This window comes from Macaca thibetana, chromosome 14 (genome assembly GCF_024542745.1).
Source record: "Macaca thibetana thibetana isolate TM-01 chromosome 14, ASM2454274v1, whole genome shotgun sequence".
Taxonomy (NCBI): Eukaryota; Metazoa; Chordata; class Mammalia; order Primates; family Cercopithecidae; genus Macaca; species Macaca thibetana.
This window is the reverse complement of record NC_065591.1, coordinates 117828377-117843845: the sequence shown is the minus strand read 5'-3', so window position 1 is coordinate 117843845 and position 15469 is coordinate 117828377. Positions and strand designations below refer to the sequence as shown.

Here is a 15469-nt window from a genome sequence, read left to right as displayed (position 1 = left end):
CCCCTGCGTGGCTGTTTCCTCATGCCCAGGAGAAGCTGAAGGGATCGTGGCCCAGGATCCTCCTACCCCCACCCCCGAGAACACACCCAGGACTGGCAGCTCACCTGGCCCTGCAGGGCTGCCAGTCCAGCTGTGCCCCAAAGAGAACATTCGCTTCTTGCTCTGTTTGGACAGCTGCAGGGTCAGTGATGCTCAGGAGAGAACGTCTCATCACGGAGTGGGGAGTGCAGTGATCAGGGCCACAGGCCCTCTGATGGGGGTGGGCCAAGGCCAGAGCTGCATCCCTGGATGAGTGGCCTGGGAGGGGGCCCCGGACCAGCCTGGCAGGGCACACGGACAAGCTGCAGTGATTCTGCCCTCTTGAGCACGCAAGAGGAGTGGTCAGAGGGGTTCTGGAACCAGGGCTGGCACCTGGCTGGAGGCAACGGAAGCCGGGAACTGATTCCCCTTTTAATGGCATTTATTCAGTTACAGGCTGGGGCCAAGGACCAGCCTCCCAAGTCCAGCCCAACACCTGACCTCACCTCACCCCAGACAGTCCCACAGCCCCCTCCTCAGCCCTTCCAGGACTGGTGAGAAAGGTCCAAAGAAAAGATGACAAAGCATCCACAAGCAGAGGTCGGTGGCTGGCCTCCACCCTCCCCTCCCCAGGAAGCAGGAGGTAGAACTGGGAGGTCAAGACCAGCACTTTCCCCTCCTGCTCCCACTCTCTCCTCCTCTCTGGCCCTCATCTCCTGCCCTCTCCTCCTGGTCCCTATGTACTTTCCAGCCATCCCATCCTGGTGTCTCCTGGTTCCCATCTCCACCTCCTCCTCCTCTCCTCCTCTGCCCACAGCCCCCGGTTATGTAAGGGGCTTGGGAACACACAGAGGGAGCTTTGTTGTCAAACCAAATCCATATGGAGCCGGAATGGGTCACAGTAACTGGTGCCCATTTTCTCCATCCTGGCAGGGCTGGGACTCCAGGCAGGGAACTTCTACACACCTCTGTTTTGGGAGGCAGGGGATGAACACTGGTCCCAGGGCTCTCAGGCAGCTGAATGGGTGGCCAGGGATCAGTCTTCACTATGAGAGACCACAGCAGGGGAGCAGCTGGTCTCTAAGGCAAAGCAAAGCCACAGTGCAAAGCCAGGGTCTCAAAGCCAACAGAGGCAAGCTCTGGGCCAGGGGCAGGGCAGCACCACAGCAGGCCTGGGGTGGGGAGGGGCTGTGCACATGCACAAGTGCACCCATGTTCTTGTCTGTGCAAGGATGCGTGGCCATATACCCTCTCTCACACACTCATCTGCACACTTCCAGGCATGCATGTAGAGACAGAAATGCACGCATCAGCCCAAGCACAAAAGGCTGTTGTGTGCTCACCTGGATGGGGGCTGAGTAAAAATCTCTCTGCTTTGGCCAACTCCCTCCATTCCTGCAGATACCGCTGGGGCAAAGAGCTCTGGAGAGAAGAGGGTGGAGGTCACCGGTCAGGGAAGCTCCATCAGCCAGCTCTTCTTTGGAGATGCTCAGGCTCCAGAAAGATGAAATCCCACCTACCTGCTGAGGAGGTCTCTAGTGCTAGGGTGATTCGCTTTATTTGACAGGTCATCCACCAAATAAGAGTTTATAGACCTAACGGCACTATCATTGCCCTTATCACTCTCAGTCTTCTGGAAAGGCTGAATGGAGAAATGGCATCACAAAACTAAAATGAGCTAAATTAACAGAGTCAACTGGATTATCTTGGCCAAAAGAATTACCACCGACCTTTATGGCAAGAACATCAACCCCCAGTGGAACACACAAAGTGGCCCTTCATGAAATAAATACTGAACGACTTGTGCCTTTCATAATAGAACTTCATTTATCCAATGCACTGTTGGCTCTGATACGACTCAATCCTGCAAGGCCTTGATTTATTATGCCAAAGTATATTCCGCTAGGTGAAGGAGGCTTTCTGTGACCTGCCTACTGATGATCCCACCTTCTGTGACCTGGAATCTGGAAACTGGCTCTTTTTTTTTTTTTTTTTTTTTTTTTTTTTTTGAGACAGTCGCGCTGTGTCGCCCGGGCTGGAGTGCAGTGGCACAATCTCAGCACACTGCAACCTCTACCTCATGGGTTCAAGCAATTCTCCTGCCTCAGCCTTCCAAGTAGCTGGGATTACAGGCATGCGTCACCACGCCCGGCTAATTTTTGTATTTTTAGCAGACATGGGGTTTCACCATGTTGGCCAGGCTGGTCTCAAACTCCTGACCTCAGGTCATCCGCCTGCCTCAGCCTCCCAAAGTGCTGGGATTACAGGCGTGAGTCACTGCGCCCAACCAAGACTAGCTCTTTTGTAAAAGACAGCAGAGAACAACTGCCCCTGAGCCCTGTTGAAAGAGACTACACCAGTTTCTTCTTACTATTCTCACCGTAGTAAAATGTCAGGATCTTGAACCTTGGGTACATGTTTCACAGCTAATGAGAGCTCTCTTAGACTTTTGGACTTGTCAACCCACATGTGATTTAAAATTAAGGATACCCGGCCGGGTGTGGTGGCTCACGCCTGTAATCTCAGCACTTAGGGAGGCCGAGGCAGGTGGATCACCTGAGGTCAGGAGTTTGAGAACAGCCTGGCCAACGTGGTGAAACCCAATCTCTACTAAAAATACAAAAATTAGCCAGGTGTGGTGGCAGATTCCTGTAATCTCAGTTACTCAGGAGGATGAGGCAGGAGAATCACTTGAACCTGGGAAGCGGAGGTTGCAGTGAGCTGAGATTGTGCCACTGCACTGCAGCCTGGGCAAAAAGAGAGAAACTACGTCTCAATAATAATAATAATAATAATAATAATAATAATAATAAAATTAAAATAAAATTAAGGATCCCCAAGAGAAATTCTTCCATAAAAGTAGATGATATTGGCTGGGCACAGAGGCTCATGCCTGTAATCCCAGCACTTTAGCAGGCTGAGGCGGGCGGATCACGAGGTCAAGAGTTCCAGACTAGCCTGACCAACATAGTGAAACCCTGTCTCTACTAAAAATACAAAAATTAGCTGGGTGCAGTGGTGCGCACCTGTAGTCCCAGTTACTTGGGAACCTGAGGCAGGAGAATCGCTTGAACCCGGGAGGCGGAGCTTGCAGTGAGCCGAGATCGCACCACTGCACTCCAGCCTGGGCAACAGGGCGAGACTCTGTCTCAAAAAAAAAAAAAAAAGTAGATGATACCACGAAATAGACACAGGTTTCCCAAGACAATGAAACAAGACTCCATGTCGCTCCCTTCCATTGACTCAGACTTGTTTTTGTTTGGTTTTAGCACAAAATGTTCACACTTTTAGTTTTGTTAGGGAATTTCATTATTCAAACTGAATACCCTCTAAGATCTACTGCTCAACACGAAGCCATTCTCACTACTAAGCAAACAACTGCTGGCTACGTCATCCTCTAGATAAATGGAAACAATCAAAACTAATATTAGAACCTGCTCCCATACACACTTGAGTGAGCAATTCAGGAAAATGGCATTTCAACCCTATGAAAAGGGTTGGTATCCTTCCCTTGGCAGGTTGGCTGATATTTATGATCAACCAGGGTAGCACTGGGAAGAAGCAATAGAGGCAAAGGGATGGCCCACAACGATGATTGATGTCATGAATGGTAACTTATCTCTATGCACAGAAAACACGAATGGAACTGGGCCTAATCTAAGCAGTGTTCCAGAATCCCTCTGTAATCAAATTCTTAGGTTTGACACAGATTATGAAGACTAGACTCCTATATATGACACATATAAAATCAGAACATGACCACAAAAGCCTCAACCATATCATCAGAGAACTTACTAGAACTAGACATTGGTTCAATGGAAACACTACAGGAAAACTGTATGCCTCAATAAGATCTGCTATATAAAGTAAATAATCATCTTGCTTATTGGACAGATCAATGCTCAGGTCATATTTGGAAAGAAAACCAATCATCCCTTTGGGAGGCCGAAGTGGGCAGATCACGAGGTCAGGAGATTGAGACCATCCTGGCTAACACAGTAAAACCCCGTCACTACTAAAAATACAAAAAATTAGCCGGGCCTGGTGGCAGGCGCCTGTAGTCTCAGCTATTGGGGAGGCTCAGACAGGAGAATCACTTGAACCCGGGAAGTGGAGGTAGCAGTGAGTCGAGATCGCGCCACTGCACTCTAGCCTGGGTGACACAGCAAGACTGCATCTCAAAGAAAAAGAAAACCAATCATCCCTAATTGATGATGGCATACAGTCATTTTATCAAATTCATAGAAATGTTTTTTGTTCCTACTCCAATTGAAACCATAACCATTCAACGTGGCACTGTGCAGATGCAGATGTGACCAAGAATAACCATGACATTTGTATCACCCCTAACTGGTGGGTAATAGGATCCACTTTGACCCTTTCTATCAATAACACTGAATTATTCATCTTATGCAGCAACAACATATATAAAGATGTTCCACCTAGCCAGTCTGGATCTGTGGTTTGGGCTATCTTCTACCTAAAATGACTAGATATGACTCTTCAACTGCCATACAAATCCTTAACCTTTCAGTCATTTGTACATAAAGTGACCCCTCACAAAAGAGAATCATAATATCCCAGACACAATCTTATGAAGGGGTTCTGGATTTCATACTTCTGTAAGAGCCCTTTTCTCTCAGTTGAGAATGTCTGAATTGAAAAAAATCAATTAATATTTTAAATTTTACCAACCTCTGAAAAAAAGTTTAAATGACACTTCGAATTATCTTCAGCAGTACAATCTGGGATGAATAAATTGGCCTCAGTAGTACTGTACAATAGAAGACTTCTTGCTACTTTAACTGCTCAAAAAGGGAGACCCTGTTCCCTAATTGGTAAAAAGGTGTAGTTGGCCGGGCGCGTGGCTCATGCCTATAATCCCAGCACTCTGGGAAGCTGAGGGAAGTGGATTACCTGAGGTCAAGAGTCCGAGACCAGCCTGGCCAACACAGTGAAACCCTGTCTCTACTAAAAATACAAAATTAGCCGGGTGTGGTGGCACATGCCTGTATTCCCAGCTACTCAGGAGGCTGAGACAGGAGAATCACTTGAACCTGAAGGCAGAAGTTGCAGTGAGTCAAGATCACACCACTGCACTCCAGCCTGGTTGGGCAAGACAGAGTGAGACTCCATCTCAAAAAAAAAAAAAAAAAAGTTGTTGTTGGCCAGGCCCGGTGGCTCACACCTGTAATCCCAGCACTTCGGGAGGCTGAGGTGGGTGGATCACCTGAGGTGAGGCGTTCAAGACCAGCGTGGCCAACATAGTGAAATCCCATCTCTACTAAAAACACAAAAATTAGCCGGGTGTGGTGGTGCACACCTGTAGTCCCAGCTACTTGGGAGGTTGAGGCAGGAGAATCACTTGAACCTGGAAGGTGGAGGTTACAGTTAGCTGAGATTGCGCCACTGCACTCCAGCCTGGGCAACAGAGTGAGACTCGATCTCAAAAAAAAAAAAAAAAAAAAAAGTGTCGTTTTTATGTTAACAAATCAGGTATTACCGAAAATTTAAAAAACTTTAAAGAACACACAAGAGTTTTTCATGACATGGGCACTGCCTCCTCCATTGATTCACTCAGTTGGTTAAGTCTTGGCTCCTGGGAATCTTTGCTCAGAGGAATCCTTCAACCCTTGGCTATTACTCTCCTTATAATTATTATGTTTACCCCCCTGGTGCCTTGTATTCTCTCAAGGGTTCTAAATGATTTCCAACAGCTGCTCGAACATCAAATGATTACCATGAGGATCATCCAACTTGAGGAAAGCAACACTGACTATGTAACTGCTAACTGTGGCCAAGGAATTCTGATCCCCAACCTACCTGCTGATCATGACAACAAGAACATCTACCTGACTCTGTCCCAGCGACTACATCAGTGGTGGTAACAGAGAGTAACGCTGTGTTATCTAGTCACACTATCAGCTTGCTGAGAGAATAACAAAAAGCAAGGAACTATTAAAGCAAAATTTGGTGAACAGGCCTGAAAAATTCCTTACCAAACAAAACCAATGAGGCCTTAACAACAGCCTTAACCTTGCTTAAAAGACAGCATAATCAAATCTAAACTGGGGTTATTTATGGTAAATGCTTCTGTTTGACACAAATAAAACTTCAGCCAATCATAAAAGGCCAACTAACATATGGTTATGTGACTAGGAAACTTCCAACAAGGTAAACCAAACAAGGCAATTTTGTAATTGCAACCAACTAAATCAAATAAATTCTTTATTTTGCTTTCACATTCACCCTCCCAACACCTGCATCTGAAACTTTGTCATTGGGCCACTAAACCTTTTTTGGTTTTCTGTTTCCCAATTCACTTCTCACACAAATAAACTCTTTAAAATATTATTGTGCCTGAAATTCTCTTTCACACAGGTAATATATTTTATTTTATATCATTACTGGCTTTCAAGTATTGCCTACTATCCTGTGACCTCTGAAACTGAAGACATTTTAATACCAAGAGCCAATCAGAGTAACTTACTATAGAATATGCTTTATGATATAATGTAATTTCGTATTATATAATTCTGTGTTTTCCTGTCTTGCCTGTGAGACTATGACCTCTGTGGTCAGGAACTTCTTTATATCTCTAGGTTCTATTAAACTGCCAAGAATGTGGCAGATGTTTTATAGACATTTGACAAACAATAATATGTGAATAACGATGTATTGCATGGCGAATTAACAACTGAAACAACATACTGCATGTTCACTTTATGCGAAACCAGGATCTCTTACTCATGGCTGGGGGCAAAAAAAAAAAAAGGAGGAAAAGAAAAAGGAATCAGGATCTCACAATCACTGCCCCACTAACTTTGAGGGCCACAGAGTTCATTGCTGCGGGGTCTGTCTTGTGTATTACGGGATGTTTAGCAGCATCTCTGGCCTCTACCCACCAGACACCAGTAGGAAATCCCACTCCTCAGGTGTGACAAAATGTTTCCAGACGTTTCCAGATGCTGAAGACCACTGTGCTAGATGCTTCTAAGGGCTGTGCAAGTATTAAGTAAGATCTCAACCCAGTGGGTTCAACATGATAATTACCTCCATTGTGGAGCCAGGGAACTAAGGTGAGAAAGGGGTCAGTCACGGGCCCAGGTTGTACAGCTCGTGAGGAGTGGAGCTGGGACTAGAATTCTGCCTCCTCTGCCCAGAACACACCCCAAACCCCCACATCATACAGCTTCTTGGTTTTTTTTTTTTTTGGTTTTTTTTTTTTTTTTTGACAGAGTCTTGCTCTGTCACCCAGGCTGGAGTGCAATGGCATGATCTTGGCTCACTGCAACCTCTGCCTCCTGGGTTCAAGCAATTCTCCTGCCTCAGGCTCCCGAGTAGCTGGGATGACAGGCACCCGCCACCACACTCGGCTAATATTTGTATTGTTTCAGTAGAGATGGAGTTTTACCATGTTGGCCAGGCTGGTCTCAAACTCCTGACCTCAAGTGATCCACCCGCCTTGGCCTCCCAAAGTGCTGAGATTACAGGCGTGAGCCACCGTGCCTGGCCCCTACAGCTTCTTCTAAAACCATCCTGTGCAGACTGGCTCCCTAGCCTCCAGGATCCCTGGGATGTCCACCCTGACCTATACAGCAATTAGGGGAAGGGGCTTCGAGCACATCCAAGTCCTTCAGAGGCTCCGCACAGTGACAAAGAGCCTGTCGAGCCCGTCCTCAGCCACGCTTCCACACGAGACACAGTCTCTAGCCCCCACAGCCCAGGTGTTCTCTGGAAGCTCTGGAGTGCGTGTTCAAGGCACACAGCTGTATTTGTGGGATCACTAACGTCTGCCAGCTGGACACCAGACTTCCATGAATCTGACCATTTTTTGCAGCCACATCCCACCACTGGCACGGACTCACTCTCTCCGCTGTAGGCCAGGTCTCCCGGGCTACGGACTCCTCTGGCTTCCCTGCTGAACCTCAGCGCCGGCCTGGGCTGTACCTGCTTCCACACATTCCACAGCCTGTCCAGGAGTGAGTCTCCACTGTGTCTGCCAACCCACAGCGATTCCTCTCGGTTTAGTGTCCACCGCCCACATTCTACAGGGGACTCAAGCTGGACTGTGCAGTTAACGTCATTAATACAACTGCCAGGTACAGCGAGAGCAGGCTGGGGAGTTCTCCCACAGGGTTAGACGCCACTCGGATACAGATGGTCCACTAATTGCAAGTCCCCAGAACAGACCGGTCATCTGTAAAACTCCTCCTCAGCTCCAAAACCTCCATGGGCTCCTCTTCTCACTCACGGGGAGAGTCCGGGTCCTTGCTCTGACCCACAGAGACACATGAGGTCTACTGGCCAGCACCTCCTCCCTCCTTGCCTAACTCCTCTCCGTGGAGGCTGCTCCACGAACCAGCATCACCAGGTCTCGGAGGCTACCTAGGCATGCTCCCTCCTCTGAGGCTTTGTAATTTCTGTTCACTCAGTCAGGAATGCTTTTCCCTAGACATGGGCTTGGTTATCTCTCTTCATCCAGCTTTCCTTTTCTCTCTCTCTCTTTTTTTTTTTTTTTTTGGAGACAAACTCTTGCTTTGTCGTTCAGGCTGGGGTACAGTGGTGTGATCTTGGCTCACTCTAACCTCCACCTCCCGGGTTCAAGCACTTCTCGTGCCTCAGCCTCCCAAGTAGCTGGGATTTCAGACGTGCACCACCATACCCAGCTAATTTTTGTATTTTTAGTAGGGATGGGGTTTCCCCATGTTGTCCAGGCTGGTCTCGAACTCCTGACCTCAAGTGATCCACCAGCCTCAACCTCCCAAAGTGCTCGGATTACAGGGGTGAGCCACTGTGCCTGGCTTCTTTGTCCAGCTCTTTACTCAGCTTCTCTACTTCCCAGCAACAACTCCACACACCCAACACTGCAGGTCCCCTCCCCTGCTTGCAAAAATGCTTCTCTTGTTTTGTTTGCTGCTTTATCACCCGTGTCGACAACAGTGCCCGGCACCCAGTGGGCTCTCAATACAAACATGTTGAATAAATAAATGGATCTTTTCATCGGATGGCATCACCCCAGTGACGGTGGAATAGAATGGAAGAGGCAGTGACAGCAGGTCAGATATCCTTTGGCCCCTGTAGCACAGCCCCTGGCTGGACACTGCAGCCTCATCCCATCATTGAACACTGTGATCACAGCACGCCTGGGCACGGGGAGGCTTCCTGGCTCATAGAGTTGGCAGAGAGCACAGTGAGTAACTGACCGGCTAACTGCCTCAGGGCCACGCATGGGAGGATGGAAACATCTCTCAGGCTGTCTGACCTTTGAGGGAAAGGAGCCAGCCAGGCTTCCACCTACAGAAAAAGGCGCGCTCTGTTCTCACCCTCGGGCTCCACAGGCTACCCCCGCATCCGCCCCTGCAGCCTGGCTCTGCAGACTCCTGTATAGAAACATTGTATCACCCGTTTATCAGCTGCCAGTCACAAGACACCAAACACTTGAAAATCATACCTTGGTGTCTGCCTGGGAGGGGCAGAGGCTCTGAATTCCATTCTCAGGGTGAGAAAGCTGAAGCCAGTGTGAGGAGGTAGAAGTCAAGAGCGCAGCCCGGGCCCAAAGTAAAGGACAAATCCAGTGCCTGTGTGGACCTGCTCCAGGTCCTGGTTGGGGGCCTCCCGGCACCCCTCCGTCCCAGGAAAAGCAATGCACCCACCCCAAGGATTTGAAGTTAAAGGCAAAATTGGGGAAGTTGCACTCCCCACCTCCCATCTTTCTAGAGGCAGTACCTCCTAGAGTCAGCACCCAAATTCTTGATTAATCCATCTCCAAAGCAGCACCCCCTCTCAAGAGCAGCACCCCCTCTCCAGAACAGATGCTCTCAAAGCTCCTCCATGACTCAGCAGGCACAGGGGTGCACAGTACTCAAGATGTCAGGCTTTGAACAAGTCAGGTACAGTGCATGTAATCAACAAATACTTGAATATATAATATCAGCATTCCCATGAAACAAAGAGAAAAAAACATGGAATCAAAGAGAAAACAAGAGACAAGATAAGATCCCGCAATTGTGCTTCTGGGTATATACCCCAAAGAACTGAAACCAGGATATCAAGGCGAGATTTGTACACCCATGTTCATAGCAGCATTATTCACAATAGCTGATGTGGAAGCAACCCAAGTGTCCATCAACGGATGAATGCACAAAATGTGATCTATGCATACAATGAAATATGATTCAGCCTGAAACAGAAAGGAAATTCATGTAAAGGAAATATTATGGAGTTTTGCTGTACAAAATCCAAAGTGGGCTAGGTGCAGTGGCTCACGCCTTTAATCCCAGCACTTTGGGAGGCCGAGGCGGGTGGATCACCTGAGGTTGGGAGTTCGAGACCAGTCTGACCAACATGGAGAAACCCCGTCTCTACTAAAAATACAAAATTAGCCAAGTGTGGTGGTGCATGCCTGTAATCCCAGCTACTCGGGAGGCTGAGGCAGAAGAATCACTTGAACCCAGGAGGCAGAGGTTGCGGTGAGCTGAGAGGCACCGCAAGTGCCTCTCAGAGGCAAGTGAACACTCCAGCCTGGGCAACAAGAATGAAACTGTCTCAAAAGAAAAAAGAAAAAGAAAGAAATTCTGACATACACTGCAACATGTATCAACCTTGAAGACTGCTATGCAAAGTGAAATAAGCCAGTTACAAAAGGACAAATACTGTATCATTCCACTTATAGGAGGTACTCAAAAGCAGTCAAACTCATAGACACAGAAAGCAGAATGGTGGCTGCCAAGGGCTGAGGGGAAAAGGAAATGAGCTACTGACTAGCAGGTAGGATGTTTCAGTTTGACGAGATGAAAAGATTTCTGGAGATGGATGGCGGGATGGTAGCACATTCTAAATGTACTTAATGCCACTGAACTACACACATAAAAAAGGTTAAGATGGTCAATAGAACCTTGTGCTTGTGCATTTTACCATAACCACCACCAAAACAATCAAAGGAATAAAAAAGAACACAAAAAGGCAATTCACAGAATAAATTCAAACACCTAATAGACATAAGAAAAGATGCTCAGGCTCACTAGTAACCAGGGAATACAGATTAAAACCAAATTTAGTTTCTCACACATTGCTGGTGGGAGTACCAGTTGATACAAAGGCTTAGAAGAGCACTTCACAATATGTAGTCAGGCTGAAGATGTGCATACCTTACAATCTGGTGATTGCATTTCCAGGCATAGCCTCGAGTGACCCTCCCTTGTACGGGACACCCCATTCAAGCCTGTTTATTAAGCAGTGCTACAAGAGCAAAAAATGGAAACAACTTTAACTATCCTCAGGAGAGGGATGGCTACAGAAGTGGTGCTACATTCATGCAACTGAATATTATATAGCCATGTCAACTGAAGAAATCAATCCATATGGGTCAACTGGGATCAATGTGAAAACGTAACATCAACTGTTTAAAGTGTTGCAAATATATAAAGGATGAATCTGAAAACAGCAAGAAGTTTGTGTACATTTGTAAATAGCGTGTGCTTATGTGTATAATGAAAGAATAGACCAGGCGCGGTGGCTCACGCCTATAATCCCAGAACTTTGGGAGGCCGAGGCGGGCAGATCATGACGTCAGGAGTTTGAGATCAGCCTGGTCAACATGGTGAAACACCGTCTCTACTAAAAATACAAAAATTAGACAGGCAAGATGGCGCGCGTCTGTAATCCCAGCTATTCAGGAGGCTGAGGCAGGAAAATCACTTGAACCCGGGAAGCAGAGGTTATAGTGAGCCAAGGTTGCGCCACTGCACTCCAGCCTGGGCGACAGAGCGACACTCCATCTCAAAAAAAAAACAAAAAAAGGAATATGGGGAAGAATAGAATAGATCATAGTGGCACATCTTTAGTTCTATACTTGTAATATTTTATTTCTTAAAGGAAAAAAAATCTAATATCATATGGGATTAGGTTCACACTTGATAAATCTGGCTGATTATCACATGGAAGTCTGTTTATTAAGTTTTACATATTTGAAATATTTTCATATAAAAAAAGAATGAGGGCCAGGCACAGTGGTTCACGCCAGTAATCCGGCACTTTGGGAGGCCAAGGCAAGTGAACTGATTGAGTTCAGGAGTTCGAGACCTGCCTTACCAACATGGTCTCTACTACAAAATACAAGAATTAGCTGGGCGTAGTGGTGCATATCTGTAGTCCCAGCAACTCGGGAGGCTGAGGCAGGAGAACTGCTTGAACCCGGGAGGCAAAGGTTGCAGTGAGCCGAGATCGTGCCACTGCACTCCAGCCTGGGTGACAGAGTGAGTCTCCATTTCAAGAAAAAAAAAAAAAAAGAATGGAGATTGAAGAAACATAAATTCAGAAGCTAAATAATGAAAGATGAATACAGTCACATATAGTTTAAGTGAGATACAGAGAGCAAGCGAGCAAGCTCATACTTAAAAGAATGAAAAACTAAGAAGTGATTTGCAATATGTACATACATTAACATATCAGTTAATTTCCTTAGCCTATAATATACTCATGCAAGTCCACCCCTCCTCCCCAAATAACGAAGGAACATAATTTAAAAATAAGCTAAGGCTATGAATATATACTTTAGAGAAATATAAATGGCACATAAGACATTTATCTACATTTAAAACTTCCAGTGTGGTTGAGACACCATTTTTCATAAATAGTAACAGCAAAAAACAAGGGTCCTGAGCTACATAGTGCTGGGGGAGTGTGGGAAGCAGGACGTCTCACAGACACATGCTGGAAGTGAAAACCAGGCCACCTTCTAGGAAGGCATTTCACAATATTTATCAAAATATCCTTTACCCTGGGGCTTCCGTGGCCAGAAGCTTATTCCACAGAAAAGTTTCCTAATTTGCAAAGAGACTTGTCTGTTAGGATCTTTACTGCAGCACTTTTTCTAACAGTATAAGACGGAAACCTGAAATCTATGCACAGGCACCTGCTTTAAAAAATTAGGCACACAAAACTAAACACTATGCAGCTGTGAAAAATAGGATGCAAATCAATGCATGCTGATGTCAACTGAGCTCCAAAGCATAATATTAAGACGTAAAAGGCAGGCGTAAAACAGTGATCTTCTCTCCAAATGCACTTTCACAAAAGAATTACATGCATATTCAGATACATCTTATGTGAACAGAGTACTCAGAAGGATGCAAAACAAGGCTATTGCCTCTCAAGAGGGCAGGCTGGAGAGTGACTTTCTCTCATATTCCCATTTGTACTGCTTAACCGTCTTAAACTGATGAGTGTGATACATTTTCAACTAATCATTTGATTAAAAGAAAAAAAGGAAGACGAAGAAATAAGGAATGTAAATGTTGAAGTCTCACACTTGGACCTGAGTTTTGGACTGACCATCACTTCTGCGAATGACTTTTCCGGGTCTCAGGTTTTCCGTTGGGTAAATAGGGATTTTTAAAAAATGGCACTATCAGCTGGCACGGTGGCTCATGCCTATAATCCCAACACTTTGGGAGGCCAGGCGAGCCGACTACCTGAGGTCAGGAGATCGAGACCAGCCTGGCCAACATGGGAAACCCATCTTTACTAAAAATAAAAAAGTTAGCTGGGCATGGTGGCACGCACCTGTAATCCCAGCTACTCGGGAGGCTGAGGCACGAGAACTGGTTGAATCCCAGAGGCGGAGGTTGCAGTGAGCCGAGATCACACCACTGTGCTCCAGTCTGGTGATGAGCGCAAAGCTCTGTCTCCAAAAAAAAAAAAAAAGAAAGAAAGAAAGAAAAAGGCACTATCTTGAAGGGAGGTTGTATGAGCAAATGACGTAGCTCCAAAGACAATCACTGAAATGGAAGCAGCCGATCTCAGACCCTAGAACACGCATCCCCTGCGCCTCTCACTGACAGGCCCTACTTGCCTACCTGTGTCCTACCCTGAGGACACAAACAGCAGTGGCAGAGCACCAGCCACAGCACGCACCCTGGGCAATCACGGCCTGGCCAGGGTGGCAAGTGAGGCTGGGCTCCAGCCCTCCCCCTGCTTGCCAAACTGTATACTCTGGCGCAGGGCTTCTCCAACGGGGCGGGGGAGAGAGAGGTGGGGGGGTATGTTCCCTTTCCTAATTTACAGGAAAGTGTTGTAGAGATTAGCAGCAACACCATTCAGAGCAGCTAACTTCCTCCTCTCTTCTCCAAGTTAAAACAGCACAGTGCAAAGATCTGGGTGTGCACAGACCTGGGAGTCGCCAGAAGCACCCCAGGGGAAGCTGGCAGAGCCACCCATCAGTGTTTGTCTTTCTCCATGTCATTTCCCCTGTACTCACAAGGATATCCTTCTCATGAGCAGGTGTGGCTTCTGCAGAGTTGACTCCAGCCACTTTTTGTCCAGCTGTACCCACTTCCTAAGTCCGGGACAGCTGGCCAGCCCTCTCTAAAGTGAGGCCACCCACAGGGCTAACCTGTGTGGTCCCAGGAGAGCCACAGAGGCCACATCACTCCTTCCCTACTTGCTCCACAGAAGGGCTAGTGGAATAATACCCCTGTCCCAGCGCAGGCTGGGGACCCCAAGGCCTCCCCAGACCAAGAGGCTGGACAGGTCAGCAGAAACAGGAGCCACAAGGCCTAAGGGCCGACTGCAAGCAGGTCACTGACTCGGGCACTGTGGCATGGCAGAAACAGGGGTTTCTTTTTAGTAGAGATGGGGTTTCACCATATTGGCCAGGCTGGTCACAAACTCCTGACCTCAGGTAATCCACCTGCCTCAGCCTCCCCACGTGCTGGGATTACAGGCATGAGCCACCACGCCTGGCCCTGTATTCGTTTTTTAATCATCTCTGGGGCTGTGCAGCAATTGCTGTGCAAAATCTTTTTTTTTTTTTTTTTTTTTTGTGAGACAGAGTCTCACTCTGTGGTCCCGACTGGAGTGCAGTGGCATGATCTCGGCTTACTGCAACCTCCACCTCCTGAGTTCAAAGGATTCTCCTGCTCAGCCTGCCAAGTAGCTGGGATTACAGGCGCGCACCATCACGTCCAGCTAATTTTTTATTTTTAGTAGAGATGGGGCTTCACCATGTTGGCCAGGCTGGTCTCGAACTTCTGACCTCAAGTGATCCACTCACCTTGGGCTCCCAAAGTACTGGGATGACAGGTGTGAGCCACCACGCCCAGCCTGCTAAGCGTAGTCTTATTGAAGTTTTCAGCCAATAGATGTGGGAGTACTCTTTCATTCTCATTTACAGATGGGGAAACTGAGACACAGAGGGAATACACTGAGGGTCCCAAGCTCGAAAATAGTGAACCAGGATCTAAAATTCAGCCAGAACTACTTTTAATCCCTACACTCTATGCACCTCAGAGCTTCAGAGTCCTCATCTTTTAAATGGGGGTAACAGCAGCAAGTCCTCAGAGGTGTCCTGAGCCTCAAAACATATCCTGGTATTTAACCTCCACAGCCTCAGCAGGGGCTGGGCACAGAACAAGCACTCAGGACCTGGAAGGTGCCAGCAACACTTGGT

At 47.2% G+C, this 15469-nt stretch overlaps 1 protein-coding gene across 4 annotated transcripts in view; it reads right to left on the bottom strand.

Moving 5' to 3' along the window:
- ST3GAL4 (ST3 beta-galactoside alpha-2,3-sialyltransferase 4) overlaps positions 1 to 15469 on the bottom strand; it is a 59563-nt gene that overhangs the window by 32394 nt on the left and 11700 nt on the right. The window contains exon 1 of one of the 4 annotated variants that reach the window (XM_050755727.1): positions 1362 to 1504. The exons of the other annotated variants lie outside the window; for them this stretch is intronic. The gene's annotated coding sequence lies outside the window, so the exon portion shown is untranslated. Of the gene's footprint in view, positions 1 to 1361; positions 1505 to 15469 lie in introns of those variants that run through there. 4 annotated transcript variants of the gene reach the window in all.